Source organism: Poeciliopsis prolifica, unplaced genomic scaffold (genome assembly GCF_027474105.1).
Source record: "Poeciliopsis prolifica strain line A6 unplaced genomic scaffold, Auburn_PproV2 SCAFFOLD066, whole genome shotgun sequence".
Classification (NCBI taxonomy): Eukaryota; Metazoa; Chordata; class Actinopteri; order Cyprinodontiformes; family Poeciliidae; genus Poeciliopsis; species Poeciliopsis prolifica.
In genome coordinates, this window is record NW_026562441.1 from 947,064 (window position 1) to 969,695 (window position 22,632).

Genomic DNA, 22,632 nt, shown 5'->3' on the forward strand with positions numbered 1-22,632 from the left:
TCCTGTAAACTATTTTGTTTCCTACTTCAACAGTTATGTGTCGTTTTGGGGAGGCAGTGATCAATATCCGAACTGAATGCATGTTGGAACAAAGACCTGAACATTAAACGTTAACATTTCAGTGAGTCAGTCTCACATGCAAAGGCAGGGAACTGGACAAATCTGCAAGCAGCTCCACACTTTTAAACCAACAAATATGATTCTAAAAGGACAGAAAAAACAAAACCTCTCTTCAGTTCAGTGCAACTTTTTCTACAAATGGTTACCAGTTTATTTTAGCCACTGTAGATCACGACAAGTTTTCCTCTCTTTCACCGATCCGACATGGAAAACTCAGCTAAAGTTTCCATGCAAGACAGAAAAACTCAAAGCAAGGGATTAAACCTCGTATTCACCCTGGAACTGGATCCAATGTGGCTGGTCCATGCATTCAACCACTGAACTGAAAATCTACGCCGACTCCGAGAAAGGCAGAGTTAGTTAAATGACAACAGCTGTAGCTATAGGTTACGGAGCCATGCTAAAAGGCAGTGCTAGTAAGATGGAGAGAACAAAAATAAAACTTCCAGAAAAGCAGAAGAAGTCAAAGCAAAGGGATGAAGAAAAGCTGTCAAGTTGGAAACCGATGAGCAGGAATTTGTGCTGGCTTCGTCAGAACGGAGTACGGACAGGTTGAAACACACATTCAGACATGCACGTACATAATACACTGTGCCTTGTTTGCAAGTCTCCAAAGCCTTGCTGGTGTCCATTGCTGCCAGGCGAAGCACCATGCTTTAACAGACCAACATCTCTTCATCTTCTCGTCTCTTTCAGTCCTCAGTCGCCGCGCCGCTTACTCTATATTCTCCTCATCGCCTCTTTTGAAAGTCCTGTGTTGTCCAGCGCCTCTCTCAGTTCGGTCCGTTGTAGTGAAAGCAGAATTGCACAGAAGCACAGAAGAAGAAGAAGAAGAAGAACGAGGGCGTGGTTTGTCGTTTCTGCAAATACAGGCTGTTTCACGGGTGTCCGGATCGGTCAAGAGGGAAGGACCGGCGGCCGCCGGACACTAGTGGGCAGCGGCACCAGGATATCCACGTAGTTGATGGGAAGAAGCCCGACTGGCCGTTGATCATGCCCTCGTACCAGTTCTCGTCGATCTGATTGGTCAGAGTGATGATGTCGCCCTCCTTAAAGCCCAACTCGCCCGTTCTCTCCGGCTCGAAGTCGTAGAGCGCTCGACAGCAGGGCTGGTCCATCGGCGCTGAGAGACGACGACAAAACACAAGCCGGTCACTGGACCAGTCCAAGTCAACTCCACCAACCAGAAATACACAGAGAAACACTTTATAAACATGTAATCCATAATATTTGAAGTTCTACTCGGGTAAGAGAAGCAAATAGCAAAACTTCATAATAATAATAATAAAAAACATAGTAAAAATACTCCCAAAAGTTACTCAAGTAAATGTAATTGAGTAAATGTCTAGTTACTACACAACTCTTGTCATTACAATACCTGGTGATTTCCCGGGGGATTTGGCCGAGTGGATCCCCCCGTTGTGGCTCTCGCTGGGGGCAGGAGCTCCAGAGTCATCTTGGGCTTGGGAGTGTACTCCTTCCTGGGTTTACTGGACACTTCTTTTATCCTGGAGAAAACACAAACATTTCAGTGGAAGCGCTGGTCTACGTTCACTGGCTCGTGTCTGTGTCCGTACCTGTCCTCCATCTTGCTGGAGAGCTGCTGGAGGATTTCTCGAGGGGTGTGGTACTCCAACTGGGCCTGGACCAGCGCTGCCAGCTGGCTCACCTGCTCTATCTGGAGCACGCACACACACACACACACACACACACACACACACACACACACACACACACACACACACACACACACACACACACACACACACACACACACACACACACACACACACACACACAGGTTGTTGTGGTTCTGCCTGCTGGGCCTGAATCTGGTTCTGCTCTGCATCTTTTGTTTTCCTGCTGCTCTGATAAAGACGTTGCTGAAAACGTGGAACTGATAGAAGAAGAAGAAACTGTTTACAAATAAAAAATATTCAAATAACTGATTAAGTTTCTGTTTTTAGAAGATTTGTTGTTTTTAATCAGTTTGTTGTTCTGATTTGTTAATTATAAATGTATTTTAATGGAACATAATGTTTAAAATTTTTTCTCAATAATACAGATTAAATTACGCTGTGGTAGGAGAGAAAAAAGAAAACAAAGATCTATTTAAAAAATGAAATAAATAAAAAACTCAGAGATAAAATGAAATAAATCATATAAAATTAAACAAATCATAGAAAAATGTCAGACTTAATGGGATTATAAAAGATGAAACAGAAATTGCTTAAAATTTAAACCATAAAATATGAATGAAAGGAAGATAAAAACTAAGAAGTCATAAAATATTAAAATGAGTGCAGATAAAGTACAAACAGTAGAAATAACTCTGGAATTTTCCGATTAAACTATTTAACAGCGTTTGCATTTATCGTTGCATTGAATCGTCTCCTGGCTACAGCAGGGCAGCGTCGGCCATGTTGCTTACGTCGCTCTCCAGCAGGTTGAACATGCTCTGCTCGGCGATCTCTTTGCTCTCGTCGAACTTCTCCAGCGCCTGCTTGATCTCGTCGTCCTGGACTTTTCCCTGACGTTTCTTCTTGTAGTCGAAGTCCAGACGCCGGCCCTCCATTTTCTTCAGATGGTGCTGCAGCGATCAGACACAAGACGTTAGCCGCAGCCGGTTCTGGTTGCCGTTCGGCGCCTCCCCGGCGGCCGGCCCACCTGGATCTCCTTCAGGTCTTTGTCGTGGAGGTTCTGCAGCGGGTCGATGAAGTTCTGCTTGACCTCCATGTCCAGAGCGTCCTTCACCTCGCCGAGCTCCTTCATGGCCTCGCGGCGTCGATCAGCGCCAGGCCTGGACGAACAGAACCAAACCGTCACGTCAAGACGAGCATTTTTACTACGTTTTACTTTGCTTCAGTAATTTTCTTATGAAGTATTTCTACTCGTTAGCAAAATTTCTGGATTTTCTTCCCACCAAACGAAAACATGTTTTAAGCAAAGATTCACCCTGCTGATCATTTTTCAGAACAAACAACATAAATTCATTACAAAAATCAGCTGGGAGTTTTTTCAAATCTTCGTCTCTTTTAGATACATAGAAACACAAACGTAAGAATAAAATGTGCAAAATCTGCACTTCTGATCAACTAAACTGGTTTATTTATTAATGACTTATCTGTGTTGATATTTACTACATTTCCCAGAAGTCTTATGGTTTTTGGAGCAGAACTTTGTTCTTAAGTTCTGCTCCAAAAGTTTTCATCTCCTCTGAACAAGACGGATCAGTTCAGTTTAAATAAAAACACCTTCATGCCTTAAACCTGCCGGGATTCCAGTGTTTTTCTCCCCAGTAATGAAGGAAATCCCAGTTCAGAAGATGGGAACAGCTTCCTGCTTACCGAAGCAGGACTCTTCTCCCAGATCCCGGCCAAACTTCAGCATGGCGTCTCCCAGGATGGACTCGGCCTGCGGGTAGCCGGGCCCCTTCTCCTGGCCGCGGATCTTTGACATGGTGTTGATCATACTCAGCTTGGCTCTGGATGCTGCGGGCAAGCACAGGCCCCGACTGTCAGCCGTGTGTGTGTGTGTGTGTGTGTGTGTGTGTGTGTGTGTGTGTGTGTGTGTGTGTGTGTGTGTGTGTGTGTGTGTGTGTGTGTGTGTGTGTGTGTGTGTGTGTTTGTGAACCACACCTGGATTGGGCTGCAGGTACTCTGTGGTTTTGGTCATGATGTCCAGCACCGCTCTGCTGGTGATGTCCACCTTCTGCAGGAGACAAAGAGAAACAAACGAGTTCATTCAGAACCAATTATTACAAAAATAAATTATTTTAGACGTAAAAACATAAAATAAACTTAATTTTGGTGTCGCCATGGATAATAAACCAGGGTGTTCAAGTTGTGGCCTGTGGGCCTTTTGTGATCCTTAGAATAACTTTGTGTGGCCGCCAGTAAAAATTTTTTTTTTACTTTTTTAAGAGAAAGTTTATATATATATACATATATAAAAAAAGACGGACCTTAATATAAAACTGAAGATCTGAATTTAAGTGGACATTATTAATTTTCAGTAGATTTATTCTGATTATTGCAAAGTAATAGCGCCAGAAGAACTTTTATTCATTCATTTTGAAAATAAAGTCTTTATATTACACAAAAAAATCTAAATAAAACAAGCAATGTTAGCAGAATAAGGTCATATCTTAGTAGAATACAGAAAACTTATGATAATTCATCCATTAAAAAAATTAAAACAGCTGATTGGACGTTTAATGATAAATGACCTTTTCCATTTTTGAAGTCATCGTCCAGCTTGGTTCCTTCTGCTCCTCCGACTTTCTCGCTGACTTTCTGTGACGACGGACAAAGAGAAACAGAGAGCGAGTTAAAATTCTCATCCAGCGAACGTCTTACAGCCAACGACAGGCTGATCTGAGGACTGATGGTCGGAAAGCAGAGGAGAGCTGCTGATGGAAAAATGAGCTGATGTGTCTGATTATTTATGCAGGAGAAACATAAAAATGTTTGATCTGATAAACATCAGATCAAATACAGCTGTGATTATTATAAGATTTGTAACTTTTGACATATAGAGCTAATATCCTGAGTTCCTCTAATGACTCTAAATGAAGATTTTCCCTTTAATTACTTCAAGACATCTTCTTTTATCTCAATTTGTTCATTTAAAGTCATAAAAAGAGTAATTAACCCTCCTTCGTTTAAGGCCAAGTGACTCATTAGTTTCAGTTTTATCTACTTTTCTTGCTTCGTTTCTAAGAAAATCCATTTCAAGTCGAATCCGTCGGTCTTTAAACGCCTCTGAGCAGCAGCAGCGTCTCTGTTTTCATCACTTCTGCTACTAAAGCCACATTAGCAGCATTGAATTAAACCTCCTGTTTATTGTGCATCTCTGCGCAGTTCAGCGGGTTAAACTTGTCCTGCAGGGCCGGTCCGAGGCTGCATGAGGCTTTGAGCAGAATCTGACTTGGGGCCCCTCTTGCTGCTAAAAACATCAGCAACTCTAACAGCTTCTGTGTTGGATGTAAAATGGAAATGGCACTTGATTTTTTTTTACCAAAGATAAAAAAATAAATCTAACAACTGATTAAATCTGACTTTGTGAAGAAGGAAGTTGCGCTCAGTGTTTTTTCAGATGTTTCTGTATCATTTCCTTTAGTGGTTCTTGGTGCAGCGCCCCCCACAGGCGAGGAGGTTTGTTTGACTCGGTGGAGTGAGAAAGAGAAACAAAGCCGCTGAAAATGTAACAAATGTTGCAGTTCAGGTCCCAAATCAAACCAAACAAACCGAACTATAAAATGTGAAAACACAAATCTCTGCAAACCTCGATGAACTAAAACAATATTGTAAAGAAAAGTTTGATAAAGCCAAAAAGTAGAGCAGAATCATGGAGTTGACTATTTTGGCTGTCACATGAACCAACAAATCAAACAAACAAAAATAGAATAACAAATACAAATTAAACAGAATCCACTTTCAGAGTTGTAGAGCTGCTTAATTCACATCTAAAGGTTACGTAACGGCACCAGTAAGGCAGCTGGTTTATGCCTCTTCATGCTCAGCTGAGCTGGTCACTGTGGGAGCAGGAAGCTGCAGAGCGACAACATTATTCGCTCTCATCGCCTCAGGATGCAGCCATGGAGGAGCAGAGTGGGCCATCGGCCGCCCACGCTCCGTTCACACACACCAACACCCAACACGATGGTAAACAAACACATAAAGGCCTCACATGGCGCCAGCAGCACCAAGACCCGGCCCATAAACTACTGTAATGAGGCTAATTAGCAGGACAAAATATTTATGTATTGGTGGAGGGATGAGAGAAAAATGAAGCCAGCTGGATTTTAGGAGTTATGAATCAGAAAGTCGTCGTGCATCCTGGGATTTCTGCAGGAGGGAGATTATACTGCCGGGTTTTACAGGAGCTTTTATGGCATCAATCGAATAAAGTCCAATTGTTTTGGGGAATTATTTATGTAGTAAAATTCAAAAGCTGTACACAGATATTTCAACCAGTGTGAAATATCTGTGTGAATGTGAGTGTCTGGGATCTAAAGCAGTTGCTTCCATCAGACAAACGAGCCGCCAAACACGAACAGCCTGAACACCTGAGTGCAGGTGATGGTGACGATGTGCTCAAAGCTGCTCTGACGTAGGAAATACATGGCAGAAAAATCCCGTTTCTAAACTGAGGAGCTTCTCAGAGTAAAAAAAGAAGTCAAATTTAAAATCAAAACAACGTGAGACCAAGGCGGAAATGAAAAGTGTGAGGGACCGACAGATGGGGATGCAGTTACCATAGAGACGAGGATGTGAAAGCTTCCTATAATGTTTCCAGGAAACAAAGACAAAGACAAACCTTTAAGAGTGTTTGTTTTGCTGGGGAGGAAACCTCAGCCTGGTCTCAGTGAGCTGTGTGTGTGTTGAACTCTTACATAAGTCAGTTTCATCTTTACCGTCCTTCGTTTGAGGGAAATCTAAAGCGCGTTTGATCCGTTTTTACTGAACCATCTGTTAAACAACGGATGGTTCAGCTGTTTGGAACCTGGATCATAAGGAGAAGAGATGAGCTGCAGACCGTAGACAACAATCACATCAATCAGGCAGAAATTAGTCACCATGGAGTCGAGCAAACCGCTAACAGTAACAGAGATGTATGCTAATAGTCAGAGCAAAGCTAATGGCTAATGACCATACAGATGGCAGCTATTTAGAGTCCAGGTAAAGGCTAATGAGAGTCAGACGAACAGCAACTCAGGTTTAAGCCAACAGCTAATTGGCTCAAAATGATTGCTAACTAATTAGAGTCAAGCTAACGGCTAATGGGAGGTGGTGGTTAATCATCGTCAAACTGGCTAACAGCAGTTCATCAAACGGGTCAAATTTACAGTGAACCAGAGTTATGCTAATGGCTAACAGCTAACAGCTGGTCAGACCTGAAAAGTCACTAACAGTCAAGTTAAATCAAAAATCCTAAGGAGATTTTGTTCGTCCAACACAAATAACTGCAAACATTTCTTTTCTCTATTATTCATCTTTGTTATGACAGTTTTCTAGAAAAAGCTACTTTAGCAGTTCTTCAGTAAATGGGAATGTTGTGTCTATTGGGTTTTCTAGGATCCTTTCCTTGGAGGCCTAATAAGTCTGCAGAAGGTTTTTTCTATTTTAAAATAATTCTTACAGCTCGTTAGCAACCTATTAATGCCAAACAATGTGTAGCACAGAACCTAATACCAACGTAGAAAGGTCAGCAGGGGGTCCTGTTCCTCATAACAAGCAGCTGCTTGACCGACTTTGTGCATTTATTTGCTTTCACTCTTTTGCCAAATCTACAAAGTTAATTTACGTCACTAAAGACATAAATGAACTTTGTAGATTTGGTTAAATCTCAGCTGTAATGTGATAAAATGGCAGAAAGTTGTAGGAACATAAAAAGTTAATCTGTTCTGCTTCTCTCCTCCTCCAGTTTCTCTCCCGTTATTCAGGACTCTCGCTGCCTCTGCTTTTTTTTCTCCTCTGTCTTCCCTTGTGGCTCTCTTGTCCTTTTATTTCTCGTCTTACAGCCACACTCGCTTTCTGCTGAGTCACTCCCCGCCGAGGCCTGCAGGAAAATCAGCTTAATTACAACGCTGCTGTGACAAATGTCAGAGGTCGTGGCACCCTGACAGCAGATGGAGGAGCCGGGTCCCTGCTGTCCACAGGAGAATCGGACCATCAGGAGAGCTTGGCATCCGGAGTCGGTTCATCTTATCGGCCAGCCAAAGTCACCAGACGCCATATTGGACGGTAGATACCGGAGGACTGATGGATGTTTGACCAACGGCTGATCAGCGTTTGAACATTGCTGCAGGATTCTTTTGGATCGGAGCCCAGAGTCGTCCTAAAGAGATGCGTTTCTGCATTTTAAGTTTGAACTTGGCCCAGAATGTTTGAAACTGCAGCGTCAGCAGCAAACTTTAGATTTCCAAGCCCTTATCTTAAGGTCTTGTTTTAATATTTTTCCCTTTCAGGTAATTTATGTTCATTGGAAACATTTTTAATAAAAATCACTGGGGATACAGTTTCAGCATCCTAAATTCCACGTTTGAAGTAAAAAGGTAGCTAACTTCTCTGTTTTATGCTGCTGCTGGATTATTTACATATTTTAATGTGCGGTTTAAGTGGTAAAATAAAATAAATCTGCACAATGTCTCAATATGAGTGAAATTTCCTTGTAGTTTATAGACACTGCGCTAAATGTTTATTTTCTGTCCTTCAAGGGTTTTCAGTTTTATTTTTCTGGGCCTCTGGATACAAGTAAAAGACTCCACTTAACTGTTGCAGTTTTATTAAAAACTTCACAGCTTCAGTCGTTTCCATTCATCTTTTCCTTCTTGCCTGTAATGATTTATTATCTGTAATGATTTATTATCTGTAACGCTGATTCCTTCGCCTGCTCCGTTTGTTTCCATTTGTTTGCATCATCCATGTGCCGTCTGTCGCGGTTAGACACTCGAGCAGAAACCCAAACAGAAAACGGCTGTAATGAGCCGAGGAAACGTGACGACCCGACCCAGAGAGCAGGCAAATCACTGAACTGGTTCAGTGTTCAAACAACGAGAAAGCAGGGAGGCTTTAAGGTTCAGGTTTTATGACGTGGGACTAAAAATATCAATAAAACCTCCAAAGAAAGAGAAACAACATGAATATCAACCTTTTCATGTCACATTTTGATCCTGGATTTGAGTGTTTTATGTAAATTACAGAAATGTGACACATTCTGTGTGAATATAAGCTGTGATGATTAACGGTTGCCATTTATTTTCTCTTGTAAATCCTCAGCAGGAGGTTGAGAGGCTGGAAGGCGAGAAGGAAATGTGACAAAGACGAGGCAAAACTGACGGGCCGCTAGATTTAGATGAGAGAAAGAAAAGATCAGATCTGGTTCGTTTAGAGATTTTCACTTCATCATTAACACATTAAACCTGTTAAATGTGATGCTTAGCCAATCAGAAACCAGCTGATCACAAACATGTAAGCCGCCACTCTTGTTGTTTTATGTCACACGTTTTGGGGTCATAGGTCAGATCAGAAGCTGAGGTAAGACAGCAGTTTTTCCACAAAGCCGTCCACATCACATGAGAAGGTGAGGGAAAAGTTTTCACTCTGTAACCCGGTAAAAATAAAATAAATAAGGTTTAGCCTCTGCAAAATAAAAAAGCCGTTTCAATGGAAAGTCATTAAAAATAAAAAAATAAAAACAGCTTCAGACTGCAACCTTAATAAAAAACAAACGGGATGTTTTCCTCCAGTTTTCCATATTTTCTTCGATCATATGATCCACTTATTGGGGGCCAAATGTGATTATATGGAAATATGAAACGTTGTCAAAATGTTTCTGAAGTGTTGAGGATTATTCCTCTGCAGACGGTTTAATCTCCTGCAGTGTGTGTGGAAACATACGAGCTCTAAGGCTGGTTACTCGTCATCCGTCCTGTTTGAACTGGGTTCAGACGGGAAGCGTGCGACAGGAACGGAAAACTAAATTCTCACCAAAAGCTTCAGGAAATATCTGGGGAGTGTTTCAGGTTTGGAGAAGCAGAGATCTCTGATGAAGGAGGATTTTATCTCCTTCATCAGAACCAGAACCGATCGACCAGATGGCGCGGATGGATCCCCACCGTCTGGCTTTAATCCAGACATGACAGAAAAAATAACAAAACCGAGGAGCAAAACAAACTGAGTCTGATATCTTTGGTTCAATTTGAGACCAAAACTTCAAAATTTTTCAGCTGCTGTGTTTTTTTTTTCTCTCTGTTGTCAAACCATCTGAACCTTATGAAAAACCTGTTCCCCTCCTGACCTGTGGGGGCGCTGCACTGCAGCAGCTCCAACTGCTGCTGCAACATTAACTCAACATGAGAGCAGAGAGCAAACCTGCAGCAGCTACTGACGTTACCACAACTACAGGATGCAGGAAAAACTTTCAAACCTGCAGAAAATCAAACAGATGCTACAAACTCCAGCAACGTTTTCGACTGTTCTGTTATTCCAAAAACTAATTCTCTGAAAATGTTCAACTTTTGAAACTTCCCAAAGTTTTATCAGCCAATCCCAGAAAATTTGCATCAAACTCAACAATCTACATTAGTGCCAAAAATGCTGGATTTTTGCATGAATTTTCAGATTAATGTGCTTTTCGTTGAGCTGATATTTGAAAATGTTGAGAATCGTTTGACTCAATAATGTTTGAGTTCCAGAGATTAAATATGGACAATATGGCTATTTTTATGTCATTTCTGAAATAAAATGTACTTACTGTGTGGAATATAACTTCCTTCTGTCATGTTTTTCTTTTCAAAGCTAATTCAAATGTCTTCTAAATGAATGCTAATGTGAAACTAGCAGCAACAAGTGCAGGAGGGAAGTCTTTCTGAGGCCTTAAAACTAATATAAACAACAGGAATGATGTGAGAATGACTTCTATGTTTGAGAAATGTTGATGCTTATGGGACAGCAGCAGATTCCTGTTTGAAACATTGATTATCTGTCGCTAACAGAGACGATTAAAGCGAAAGGAGAAAAGAAACGATGCAGCAGAGCAGGAACAAAAACATCCCAAAGCCTCCGGATCCATTTCTGCCCTCATTAGTATTCACACCATGAAGTCGGGCATAAAGAGGCGCAGGAGTCACGACTCGCTGGCGGTGAAAAAAAAACACATCCAACACAAAAACAACTAAATCCTGCAGCTTATGGAGCAACTAGATGGTCCAGAACCAAGAATCTTTATTTCTACATTTTGATCATAAAACTGCTAAACAATGAAAATTCATTTGTTGTTAAGATTTTCCAGACACATGATGAAAACGCCTCACATCACCTGATCAGCCTGTTTGGAGATTGTTTTGGCAATTCAGCTTTTAGAACGAAAGCCTGAGATTCATCAGGACATGAACCTCTATTTAAAAGTTGATAAATGAGTGAGCATGTCTGGCTGAATGCGCCTCATACCAGCAGACCAGGCTGCGTGAGAAGAACTGATGATCAATGAGGCTTTAACAGCGGATCAATCACCTGACCAGAAGATCAATAACGTCCAGCAGGAGCCAGACAGCTCTGGCCAGTCGGATGGGATCAGAGGCTCATCAGCGCCGTTAGTTGGTCCTTAAGATTCAATTAGTTGAATATATCAGTTTGCTGTTTCCTGCTGCCTTTCTGATCCGAAGATCCAAACGGACCCGGATTCCACGGCGCCGCGCCAACAAACCGCTTTTAATCGAGTTAATTTAACTTATTCACTGAAATTAAACGCATTTTAATCAATAAGATGAATACACTGACAAACATTTTCAATTAAAAAAACTATTTTTAATGGTGTTAAAATCTTTGTGATTATGACGTATTGGATATTTCCATCCAGAAGGTGGCAGTAGAGTGCCTTTGAAGCAAGCATAATTAGCACAAAATTAACATTTCCGATAATATCGCCAGTTTTTTTTTTAATTGTCGTTATTTTAAATTTATTGAGAGAACGATAAATCAAAATTTATTCCATTTTGACCCAATTTTTGTCATGATGAATAAATAATATGATAAATGCCGTTATGTTATAATACGATAATGTTCAATAACGTTTTACCTCCATTTGCTGCGGCTAGCTGTGATGCTAACAGCAGAAAACAGAAACATCTGCTGCAAGATCCTTCCTGATGTGACCTTTAACCTCCGCCTAGCAGGAGTTCATCACAAATAGTCGTCGTCATCGTCTGTCAGCTGATGACAAACTGGATGTCAGAGTGGCACAGATACCAGGTCAAAGGTCACGGTTCAGCTGGAACAGAAGGCGGCTCTTCCTCTGCCTCCCTGCCACGTGCGACGCCCTCAAGGATGATTAATTATTGACCTACAGAACCGTGTGTGTGTGTGTGTGTGTGTGTGTGTGTGTGTGTGTGTGTGTGTGTGTGTGTGTGTGTGTGTGACGCGTGTGGCTGCCATGACAACACTGTCCATGCAACCGGCAGGAGTAAAAGGAGAATTAAACACGTTTACATCGTTTATATTGTTCATATTTTTTAATGATTATCACGTCATTTCCTTCTTTAATCTAAATGTCAAATTAGATTAAAGCTTAAAAACATAAATCGTCAATGAACTAATAGACAGAATGGATAAATTACTAAAAATCTGGGTAAAATAACTGTATTTAGATCAATTATTGATTATAAAGTTAATCTTTTTCAGTCTGAATGCCAAAAATTATATCATGATATATTTCTTTAAATAGCTCAATAAAAATATTACAGATGATTTTCTGCATTTTACTGATTTATATTAAATTTGGCCAAATATGTAACTTGAAGAAGGAAATCCGAGTGTAAATAAATGTTTCGTTTTCATGCTCCTGCAGGTAAACCCAACTTTGAACCAATCCAGATTTTCATTAATAAAAATCCCTGATCATTTCTGGGATAAAACAAAATCATTTAACCACTTCCATTTTTCTACAACATCATAAATATATTAAAAGATGCACATTTCCTTTTTAAAATAAGATAATGACTCGTTTTTGGATCAATAAATTAATAATTGGACAGAAAAATGAAACCTAATAGGAATTTTTTGCAGAATTTGAACCAGGTTAAACATATTAAAGAAAGTTTTTTAAAATCTTAAACGTTAATTTATATAATTGTTTGTATAATTTTGACTTATTTACCACTCTGAATATGTTGTTCTTTCAGCAAATGGCAACTTTAGTCTGTATACACTGATTAGCGATTAATTGATAACTAAATTAGATGATTATTCAGTAATCAGTTTTAATCATGATTAAAACTGAAAGTAAAAAGCTACATTTCTAAATTTGACCTCATTTCTTCGTGGCTCTTGTTGTTTCTACACCCGGACATCGATCTGTTCTCGCTCTCGGGTTTCATTCGGCTCAGCGGTGTCTCATTTCCCGCTCCGTCGACGCCGCGGACGCCGCCGCCGATCTGAGTTCAGCGAATTCTCCAACAAGCATATTATCTGTTGATATTGATCACCTGTGAGGAAACGCTGCCATGCTGCGACGCGGCCTACATTTTAGTTTTAGTTTTCAGATTCCTCCGCTGTGTTTCCAGCACCAACGAATCAAAAACAGTTTTTAAAAACTTTTCATTTTGGATTTCCTTCCACAAATTTCTCACTGCAGTTTACTGGAGTTCTGGCCCGTTCCTCCAGACAGAACCGATGGAACCGGGTCAGGTTCTGGGGTCAGAGGTCAGGTTACTCTGGCGAAAGGAAACATTTTTCCAAAATGTTACTGAAAAGTAGCAATACTTCCTAATACCGTTATTCAAGTAAAAGTATAAAGTAAAACATAATAAAAATACTCCTAAAAGAAACTTTTTCCCAACAAAGTTATTCTAGTGAATGTAACTGGCTAAAAGTTCTTTATTTTAATTCGACCAAAAATACAAAAAACAAAGAAATCCCAGTAGTCCAACCAAAACTGCTGATGTTGCTGAAATGAGGCAGAAACTCGTATTAAAAAATCTGGAAATATGGGTTCATATCAATAATTATTGATTTTTGTTTTGTTTCAAATGTCTGAAATACTGACCAGCTGTTAATGTGACGTTTCCTGTTTCACCCAGTTTCCTCTCCACACTGTTTATTTTTCATTTTTAAGCAGTTATGAGTCAAATGAAGAAACTTTAAACTGCTGCTGCGCAGTCGGTTGCCAGGTAACCAAAGAATGAGTTGGTTGCTAGTAACCAAAGAAGGAGTTGGTTGCTAGGTAACCAAAGAATGAGTTGGTTGCTAGGTAACCAAAGAACGAGTTGGTTGCTAGGTAACCAAAGAACGAGTTGGTTTGATGCTAGCCGGCTAAAGTCTTCCCTCCGCCTTCATCTCCCAGAATGCTGTGCGGTTCTGGATCAGAGCTCAGCGAATTCTCCAACAGGCATATTATCTGTTGATATTGATCACCTGTCTATATTGTTATTGATTTGTTGTCCAGCCATAAAAAGCTGATGTTTAGCTGACTAGCAGCTCCAGCTCTTGCTTCAGTTTGTATATAATAGTTTTTTTGTAATGACCTGTTAAAGATGGAGGACGTAATGCGGTGTTTTGTTTTTAATCAGGATAATCATCAGGCGGCCGAACGCCTCTCTGCGCTCGGTGTGTGAAACATGAATAAAGCAAGTCGGCGAATCAAATCACGGCAGCTGACATGTGCAGGGATCATCATCATCATCAGCGAGACGACCAATCAGCTCGCAGAGCCACCAGACGGAGACGCCTCGTGCCGCCAGCCGCTGTCCCATAATGCCTTCTGTGGATTCCCTGATCTCACCTCACTTCAAACATCTGATTCAAGCTTTGATTTTCTTTCTTTCATCTCCAACATCAAGCCAGATCCTTGAACTGATCAGTGGGATTTCCTCTGCTTTTAAAAGCAGTGAAACTGTTTATATTCAAAGTTACAAGTTTTTCTTTACAATATAAGTAAAAAAAAAATCAGATGTCAACTATTATGATTTTCACCTCAAACATGAACATTTAGACGACACTCTTTGATGTCTCACACTAAAAAAGCCCTTTTAAAGGCTTTGATCTGGTATTTGTACCATTCAGTGTTTTATCTGTCAGACCAACACAACTAATGCAAAGCAGAATAAAAATGAGAGATTTCAATATTTTTAGCACATAAAAATCGATAAAGTTTTGGCTTGCAGAAGCATTCAGTCCTCATGAAGACAGTTTGTAGAGATTCACACACAGGAAGTCTCTTTTGACATCTAGAAAATTAAGTTTAGTCAATTATTTTGCTGAAATCGGATGTTCAGAATAGAACTGAATATTCCCGTTTCAGGATTTAAATGAATCAGAATATTTTTATCACTTTTCTCATAGGTTAGATCTATGTAATAGAAAATGTAGATTGAGTCACTGCTATTTGACACAGTATTTTAATCAATATTGATAAGTATTGATAAGTTTTCAGTTTTAAATGTCTGAAATACTTCCAAAATGGTGCCGTGACATTTTCTATCCACTTTGTTTTTTATTTCTAAGCATTTATAAGGAAAGGTGGTGAAACCTAAAACTGCTGCTGCGCATGCAACTCAACAGGTTGTTGCTAGGCAACAACAAGTTACTCGTCAGGCTGTTGCTAGGTAACAAAAGAGCGAGTGAGTTTATCAAGTCCAATGTTTTTCAGCTAGACGTCTTTTCTCTGCCTATGTCAGTTCAGTGGAACTATTTAGTTTTTAATCGATCATGTGTTTATCGCAGCAGATACTGATATTGATTACCCAGCCCGTTTCCACTGTATTAATGTTTTAACTATTAAAATATTAGCCAAACTTCTGCATTTTTGAAGGTAGGTTTGCTGTAGTTGCTTCCTCCTGTGAGAACCGGGGGTCTACTGTAGGTCTGGACTTTGACTAGACCATTCCAACACATGAATATGCTTTGCTGTGAACTATCCTGTAACTTTTAGATGAATCTCTGCTCCAACACAGAGAACGTTTCACATGTCTGCTGGTCTTTACAGATGTTTATTTGTAAAATAAAAATGAAGCTATTTTACTTCACAGTAGAAATATAACCCAGTTTGTGATGGTTTATCACATAAAAACCAGTAGAGACACTGTGGCCCAGAGGGATGAATAATTTAGCAAACAGAATAAAAACTAAAGTCACGCAGAGCAGGCTGAGCAGGACGGTCCGTGCCGTCCTCCTCTCTGCGTGCTTTTTATTTTTATGTTTTTGCTTCCTGCTCTGCTGCAGTGACCCAGTTTTCACCCTCAGGGATCAATAAACATCATCTCCTCTCCTTATCGGCGCCGCCGCCTGACAAACGCCACAGAGATGTGCAGGAATCCGTCCTGATGACAGCCGGACAGAAAACAGGAAGATTCCTCCTGGAGTTTATCTGCTCTCAGACGGGAAACATTTAAAGAAGCTGCAGAAGCTCAGATCACGACATGAAGGTGGAATTAATACGATTTCTATTTGTTTTAATGCTTCCTGAAATCACTGTTGAAGTTTATATGATGCCCCAGATTTAAAACTGCAGAAATGTTTCAGACTTTTCTGAAGCAATTGCTGCTGCACATCAAACTGGGAAGGATTATAAAGATATTTTCAGTCTTTGTGACGTTAAAGTGAAACGAAGGGGAAACCTGCAGCGCTCAGAAAAAGTTAAAAACCATTAGGATGCTATTAAAGTTATTTAATACAGTTAATTTCAAGGTCTGAAATTATTATTTAATTGATCTAATTTTTCATCAAAGTAAGCACTATATTCAATTCAAAAACCTTTTTAACCTAAAGAGATCATTGCTGGAAAAAATCCAGATTTGTTTTAAAAAAAGGGCCTTGCCAGCAAAGATTAAATCAACGGTTAGGAGTTTTAATCGGCATGTAAACATCCAAACGAGAAGCTGGATTTTCCTCTGACGGGTTTCCAGAACCAACAGTAGCAAAGCGCAGAAGAAGAAACCGGAGGACTAACGAGACGGAGACGGAGAGGACGCTGAGCGGAGGAGACAGGATGTCCGTCCGCGCTCCGTCTCCTAAACAGAACCAACAGGCAGCTGACAGGCTGGGCCGCGGGTCAGAGGTTCTGCTCATTCAAACCGGGTCTGCCGCGTCGACCGGTTCTGATTGCACAAATACACAAACAGACGAGCTTCAGAGGTAAAGGTTCGGTCTGAAAGACGGAGAGACGATGAAAGGATGAAAAGATGCTGGGGGCAAAAAGAGAAGATGGAAACATGGAGTGATGAATGAATGAAGGGCTCGAGAAATCAGAGGAAAACAGAGAAATTTAATATCAAAGCTCCGTGTTCAGAATAATAAAGAGACCTGATGTAAAAAAACCCTGATAGAACGACTGAAGAAACGTGGTGATAAAAAAAAAATAATCAGGATCTAAAAGGTAAATGTTGACAAAACAGTGGAAAAAATAATTTAAAAAACTGAAAGAAGATCAGAGTTTTCAGCTAATATCTAAAAATGTGTTATCGCCGCTAAATGCATTAAACAAGACCCAGCAGCCCGACCTTTGCCCTCATTCTAACCGCTTCATAAACGCTCTACTAAATATCCGAGACTTTTAAGACGAACCACAACAACCTTTCATCAAACACAAGCAGCATCTTCTGCAGCTAGCACAACGTGGTCACATGGTTTCTGAAGCTCTCTTTTGATTGGCTGATGAGTCCACCATGACGACTCCTTCCCAGGAAATAGCAGCTCAACTAGATACAGCTAAAAATAAATAAATGACGGATGGATTTAAGTTAAAGAAACACCTAAAACTGTGAACAATAACAGAGAAAAGATGCTGATAGAAAATAACATAAATTAATAGATTAAAAGAAAAAGAGTATAAAATGATAAAAATAGACTAATTTATAGATTTCTAGATATAGAAAGGTGAGAAGGATTGATGGAGTGATGATAGATGGGAGTTTGGATGAATTGAAACAAAATAAAAATGAAAATCAAGGTATGCTAATTAAGACTGAAGAAGAAAGTAAAGAAGAAAGGAAGGAGGGATGACTGGAGGAGGATGGAGGGATGACTGGAGGAGGATGGAGGGATGACTGGAGGAGGATGGAGGGAATTCCCTGTTGCTGGAAGCAACAGCCAATCAGCTCTGCAGACTTCCAGCACAAACTGTTACATAATGTTACAGAAGGGGGTTCACCCTCATTTTAACGCTAAAAACACAAAATATCGCGAGAATTGCTCAAAGGTCTCAATAAAACAGCAACCATTGAGAATTTAATTTGAAAAATCTAAAAAAGAGAAACATTATAAACTGAACATGTGAACAAATGTATCTCCAGAAATGTTACCAAGTAACAGATCACGGCTTTCATTGGATAAAATAAAATATTAGAAACTATATTTATGGAGAATTGGAGCGTTTTGTGGATAATGAAGCAAATGAGATTCAGTGTTTACCTCGCCGCTCTTCAGGTCTCAGTAAATAAAGCGACTTTCATCACATTCAGGCGCATTAAGGTGAAATTATTGCGGGGAAAAAAACCCAAACATTGAAAAGTAACAAATAAATGAACATGTTGTCTTCTTACCTGGGTGGCTTTATGGAACTGCTTTTTCAACCCCGCGACAGACATCCTCTCTTCGGCTTCACAGGCAGAAAGAAACAGCGGAAATGGAGATTTCAGGCGACTTCCGGCGGACTGGAGGCTTTAACTCGCGCTAAGAGGAGAAAGTGTCGGTAAATCCTTCAGGTAGCGGCGGATCCGGTCCGATTTTCCCGAGGAAACTGAGGAAACAGGAGCCAGCGAGGATGATGATGGTCAGACCAAACCCAGCTGGATCTATTTTCAGGCGGACACAGATCGTCTAATGAAGAGATGAGTCACCCCAACTGGAAGTATGGGCAGTTTTTGAAATGAGCTGGAAAATGAATAATCTCAGTGGAATAATTTTGAACTAATTATTTAAATCTGATATTTCATAAAATTTACACACTGTTAATTTTTATATGTTAATTTTTATTACTCATCTAATTTAAGATTGTTTTGAAATTAATTCTTCAAAATGGGACATTAGATATATTTTCAAAATAATAAAAAATATTGCTATTATTGTTATTATTATTACATTATAAATATTCTATTTTGTAACAATGTTTAATTTTTTGACTGAGTCTGTGATCTGAAAAACTCTCCAGTGTAATTAATGCAGATGTCGTTGATTTAAAAGAAAACGTCAAACTTTCTTTCTTCTTTCTCCAGTGTCTATTTTTCTCTTCATTATGTGTAAATAAGTATCAATGTTTGCATTTGTGATGTAATTAACTAATTATACTTTGTATCATATTTCTAATTTGGTTAATGTTGCTTTTCTTCTGTATTTTTTTCTAAACATTATCTCAGATGAAATTATTGTCAGCAATAAAAGTGATTTTTTTTTTCATCACACAGGTTTTCATTTTAAACCAAACTCTGGTCTTTATTCGTTTATTTTTTACACAAAAAACATTTTAAATTTCTTTTTAAAAATCTACTTAAAGTTTTGTAAACACACAGGAGTGTTCTCTGTCGAAGATAGACGATCTTTGGCAGGGAGGGAGCCTCACTGTTCTGTCACGTGAACACGCCGCCCTCCAGCATCCACGCGCCGCCCTACAGAGCACGAGACGTTTACCTTTGATGTGGGATCTTAGACTTATAACTGTGACGTCAGAATACTGATGAAAGCAGCTGTTTGTAGAAAATAAAAGGTTAAAATAAAGAGAGAAGAAGAAGAAGAAGAAGAAGAGGAGCTGAGTTTTGTGTTTCAGCACCATGGACAGCTCAACAGGGGGTCTCATGGTGCTTTTAAATATGGCTGGGAAATCAGAGCGTCGATAAGAGAAAATAAATAAATTCACAAAATTCATTAGCAAAATATAAAAACTTACAATGAGAAAATTATTAAATGTAATAAAATAGCATAAACAATTCACTTAAGATGAATCAATGATTGATATCATGACTAAATTGCCGTAAAGTCGATCATTTCTTGATTTATTTGCTGAAAAAAGTATATATTTCTGTCTTTAATTTGAACATAAACACGTTTCATACATTCAGGGTTAAACGAGAACCCAAAGTTGAGTTATTTGATGCTTTAAAAAAAAAAAAGATTTTCAATCCCAGTCTGTCAAAAATAATCTGAACTCCCAGTTCCTATGAATAACCCGACCTGGAAGCAGGTTGACGGCCACTGCTGCCACCTTGTGGTGAATTTCAATATCGCACCTCCAGTGCGATATTAAAACACTATTCTCTTTAATTCAACACAATTATTTGATCTAATTAAGTGAAAATAAACAAATGAAATACTACAGAACAACAAAATAATCAAATATAAACAGTGATTATATTTTTTTAAATAATCACTGTTAATTTTCAATATATTTTTTAAATATATTATATTGAATCATATAATATATTAGAATTATATAATTCTAGAAAATTATATTTACTAGAAATAAATTCAGGCAACACTTTGTAATTGTTGTTTTGTTTATCCTGGTTAAATGTGGTTTTTACAATTATCTCTACAATAATAGCACATATTGTTACCGTTATTGTTTCATTGTTACTTAGTTTTTAATTTCAATTTTATTATTATTAATACAGTTGTAATCAGTACCGTTTTTTTTATTAGGGTTAGGGTTATGAATGTTGTACTTTCTTTCTTCCACCACCAGAGGGCGGAACTTCCCATCATTCTCAGCGAGGAGTTCCCTCAACACTTCCTCTCCTGTGTAACAAAAACTCTTTCCTAAAGGTGAAAATATATCACGGATTTAAAAAGAAAATAAAGCTATCAAGTATAATACAGAAAATAGCGCCCCTTCAGTTCTGGAGTGCAATGGTGCCATTTCTAAATAAGATGACACTGCCATGTTTGTCCTTCTCGAACAGCAACCGGGCCTGGTGTTTGCTTTAACAAGCAGACTTCATTCTTTTTGTGCTGCTGCTTTTGCTGAATAAATGAAGTGAGCCTCTGCATTGTGTTGATTTCAGGGATCAGTAAAGCCAAACAGAACCGGACCGGACCTTGGTTCTTTTCCGGGAATGCCTTGGGATTTCCCAGAGGAGCTGGGGTTATGGTTGGATGGTCGGATGGTTGGATGATGGTTGGATGGTTGGATGATGGTTGGATGATGGTTGGATGATGGTTGGATGGTTGGATGATGGTTGGATGATGGTTGGATGATGGTTGGATGATGGTTGGATGGTTGGATGATGGTTGGATGATGGTTGGATAGTTGGATGATGGTTGGATGGTTGGATGATGGTTGGATGATGGTTGGATGGTTGGATGATGGTTGGATGATGGTTGGATGGTTTGATGATGGTTGGATGGTTGGATGATGGTTGGATGGTTGGATGATGGTTGGATGGTCGGATGGTTGGATGATGGTTGGATGGTTGGATGATGGTTGGATGGATGGATGATGGGTGATGTTATCCTTGCTCAGTGTTTTATGAGCAGCAGTCAGACCTGAAGCTGCATCAGGCAGCCATGTTGCTGACATCTGGACATGCGACCTGGCCAGGTGAGCTGTGATGGTGGACTGATCGTCCACCGTGTGTCCACCGTGAGTCCACCGTGAGTCCACTGTCACATGTGGACTGACGGTGGACTCACAGGTGCGCCGGACTGGACTTGCAGGCAGAACGACTCTGTGGTTTCTTGTTGTGATGTTACCATGGCAACAGTGTCGTCCAGGTTCACCTGCATGCTCCTGAAGCTGAGACTCACCTCTGCATACAGGGGAGTCAGAGGACACAGAGGACATGTCCAGAGGACAAACACGATCTGGACAGACGAGTTTCAGCAGAAAGAACCGATACAGGACACAGCACGCCTCACTGCCCTTATATGGCTCTTCCTGGGAGAGAACAGGGCGGCTCCTGTAGGGGGCGTACCACACGTGGGGCGTGGTCACACCAACAGGGGGCGTGGTCACATGGTCATGTTTATCTATGGAGCCTGCAGGCTGCCTCCTCACTGCTGTGTCCTGGAGTCTCTCTGGTCCTCCGTCTCTCGGGTCTCTAAGCTTTGGTTCTGATTCTGGACCAACATGATGGACAAACTGCAGGTGAGACACAGAGCAGTATCAGCAGCTCAGAACCGGTCCAGAACCAGAACCGCTCAGTCATCAGGCTCAGTGTAAAGAGCTGCAAGTCTGCTGCCTGTGAGGTCCAGATTCTAGTCCAGGACAGGTGGACGTCTTTGGTTGGTTCTGGCTCTGGTCCGGTTCTCCTCATCTTGTCTGGTGTTCATAGGTTCATACGGAGTTAGGCAACGGGAAAAAAACCTGCAGAGGCTCCAAAGGTTACAGATAACAACACAAAGAGAGTCCGACTTACAGGATGGGTCTGGTTCTGACAGGCAGAACCGATCAGGTTTGGTTGTGATCGGTTCTGACCAGTTCTGGTTCTGTTTCCAGGTTGGTGTGGTTCTGCTGATGATGTTGGACTCGAGTTCTGCTCAGTTACGGAGACTGACCTGTCAGACATGTCCAGAAGGTAAAGCTGATGATGATGATGATGATGGTGATGATGATGGTGGTGATGATGATGATGATGATGATGATGATGATGATGATGATGATGATGATGCAGGTTCTGGTTCTGGTTCTGACGAATAGGGCACTATGTGACCAGGAACTGCTCGGTCCAGGACGGAGTCGGATACGGAACCAAATGTTCTCCCTGCACCGACTGTTCAGGTGAGACGTCCAGGACCAATTCTGACCCATTGGTCCCGGTTCTGGTCCTGCTTCCAGTTGTGTTCACAGTTCTGGTTCTGGTCCTGACTCGGTTCTGTCTCCTTGTGTCCTCCAGAGTCTCTCCAGAAGACTGTGGTTCCATGTTCTGCCTACACCGACTCTGTCTGCATGAACAGAACCACACTGGTACCAGCACCGGCCCAGATGAGAGGTAAGGTCAGCACCGTCAGGAAGGGGCTCATCACCTCTGACCTCCTGTGACCTCTGACCTCCTGCTTCTCATGTCCTCAGGTTCTTCTGCCT

The 22,632-nt window shown here is 40.5% G+C and overlaps 1 pseudogene; it reads right to left on the reverse strand.

Annotated features, from left to right (window-relative positions):
• Positions 1-1,017: 1,017 nt before the first annotated feature.
• On the reverse strand, positions 1,018-18,415 carry LOC129351322 (endophilin-A1-like; annotated as a pseudogene).
• Between the last annotated feature and the right edge of the window lie 4,217 nt (positions 18,416-22,632).